The sequence below is a fragment of the Schistocerca americana genome, unplaced genomic scaffold, assembly GCF_021461395.2.
Source record: "Schistocerca americana isolate TAMUIC-IGC-003095 unplaced genomic scaffold, iqSchAmer2.1 HiC_scaffold_162, whole genome shotgun sequence".
Taxonomy (NCBI): Eukaryota; Metazoa; Arthropoda; class Insecta; order Orthoptera; family Acrididae; genus Schistocerca; species Schistocerca americana.
The window spans coordinates 226,821-229,320 of NW_025725708.1; positions in this window are offsets into that span (position 1 = coordinate 226,821).

A 2,500-nucleotide genomic window follows, 5' to 3' on the forward strand; every position below is an offset into this window, starting at 1 on the left:
CCCATGTTGCGCCTTAACCTAACCCATGTTGCGCCTTAACCTAACCCATGTTGCGCCTTAACCTAACCCATGTTGCGCCTTAACCTAACCCATGTTGCGCCTTAACCTAACCCATGTTGCGCCTTAACCTAACCCATGTTGCGCCTTAACCTAACCCATGTTGCGCCTTAACCTAACCCATGTTGCGCCTTAACCTAACCCATGTTGCGCCTTAACCTAACCCATGTTGCGCCTTAACCTAACCCATGTTGCGCCTTAACCTAACCTATGTTGCGCCTTAACCTAACCTATGTTGCGCCTTAACCTAACCTATGTTGCGCCTTAACCTAACCTATGTTGCGCCTTAACCTAACCTATGTTGCGCCTTAACCTAACCTATGTTGCGCCTTAACCTAACCTATGTTGCGCCTTAACCTAACCTATGTTGCGCCTTAACCTAACCTATGTTGCGCCGTAACCTAACCTATGTTGCGCCGTAACCTAACCTATGTTGCGCCATAACCTAACCTATGTTGCGCCTTAACCTAACCTATGTTGCGCCTTAACCTAACCTATGTTGCGCCTTAACCTAACCTATGTTGCGCCGTAACCTAACCTATGTTGCGCCTTAACCTAACCTATGTTGCGCCTTAACCTAACCTATGTTGCGCCTTAACCTAACCTATGTTGCGCCTTAACCTAACCTATGTTGCGCCTTAACCTAACCTATGTTGCGCCTTAACCTAACCTATGTTGCGCCTTAACCTAACCTATGTTGCGCCTTAACCTAACCTATGTTGCGCCTTAACCTAACCTATGTTGCGCCGTAACCTAACCTATGTTGCGCCTTAACCTAACCTATGTTGCGCCTTAACCTAACCTATGTTGCGCCGTAACCTAACCTATGTTGCGCCTTAACCTAACCTATGTTGCGCCTTAACCTAACCTATGTTGCGCCTTAACCTAACCTATGTTGCGCCTTAACCTAACCTATGTTGCGCCTTAACCTAACCTATGTTGCGCCTTAACCTAACCTATGTTGCGCCTTAACCCAACACACGTTGGGCCTTAACCCAACACACGTTGGGCCTTAACCCAACACACGTTGGGCCTTAACCCAACACACGTTGGGCCTTAACCCAACACACGTTGGGCCTTAACCCAACACACGTTGGGCCTTAACCCAACACACGTTGGGCCTTAACCCAACACACGTTGGGCCTTAACCCAACACACGTTGGGCCTTAACCCAACACACGTTGGGCCTTAACCCAACACACGTTGGGCCTTAACCCAACACACGTTGGGCCTTAACCCAACACACGTTGGGCCTTAACCCAACACACGTTGGGCCTTAACCCAACACACGTTGGGCCTTAACCCAACACACGTTGGGCCTTAACCCAACACACGTTGGGCCTTAACCCAACACACGTTGGGCCTTAACCCAACACACGTTGGGCCTTAACCCAACACACGTTGGGCCTTAACCTGCTCTGTAATTGTCATACGACGCGTTAAATTAGTGTAGTGTTGCCTAACTGCAACCCCCGCAATATAGTTTGCTACTCGCACTGCCCGGTCCCCAGAGTATCGCTTCATGTTAAACACCTTGCAGCTATACACTGTAATGCGGATGGCGGCAGGACGTACATGCTCAATGCCCTTCGCAGTTGTTCATTGGCATTCGCATGGCGAAGCACAGCCTACGTTGTGGTACGGCTTGTGGCAACTGTCCGCTGATGTTGTACGTCCAAATCACACACTGTACCGCACATTGGTCCTCATGTACTGAATGATACATCGTGGTACATGTGTGACCGTACCACGACTGCGCCAACAACGGCGAACCATACGGTCCAAATATTGTGCACTCAGCTACGTGTCGTCTCCCTATAAGAGCTGGATTGCAGTATGGTATGCCGTGGATGGCGATCAGCATGAGCCGTCTGTTGATGTAGTGGCGCGTGTTGTCAGACGTAGTCGTCTCTTCTCACACACCGTGATAGCATGGTGCACTGCGTTCCACATCTGCGACATGCGACAGAGGCCGGTTGACAGTCGTTCGCGCAATGGACATCGCATACGTACGGGGGCCACCTTCCACGTGTTCGCGAAGCGTGCACATGTTGTTGCGTGTATGTGGGCAGACATAGTGTGTCGTGACACCTGACACAGGCATGCAACAATCGTTGAATTTGCAAATGGCGATGGACGTCTACGTTTGCTGGTGACGTTACGCAAATGAAGAACTGGTAAACCGTTGTGGTGCGGTTGTTCTCGCTAGAGGTGAATCAGTGATGGCGACGATCGGTTGAGCTACCAACCGGTTGTTTCAGCGATACCCACCATGCCCACGAACGTGAATGGCATGTGGGTGTGAAGCGATACGCGGCGGTGGCTGGGTGGGACCGTCCCCGGCCGGTGAGGGGGGGCCTTCCGGCGTGCTGGCCGCGCGGTGCGTGGGCGCACGCGCTACAGCCGGCTGGTGGGGGCGGCCAGTGGCAGGCGCGCCGGCCGA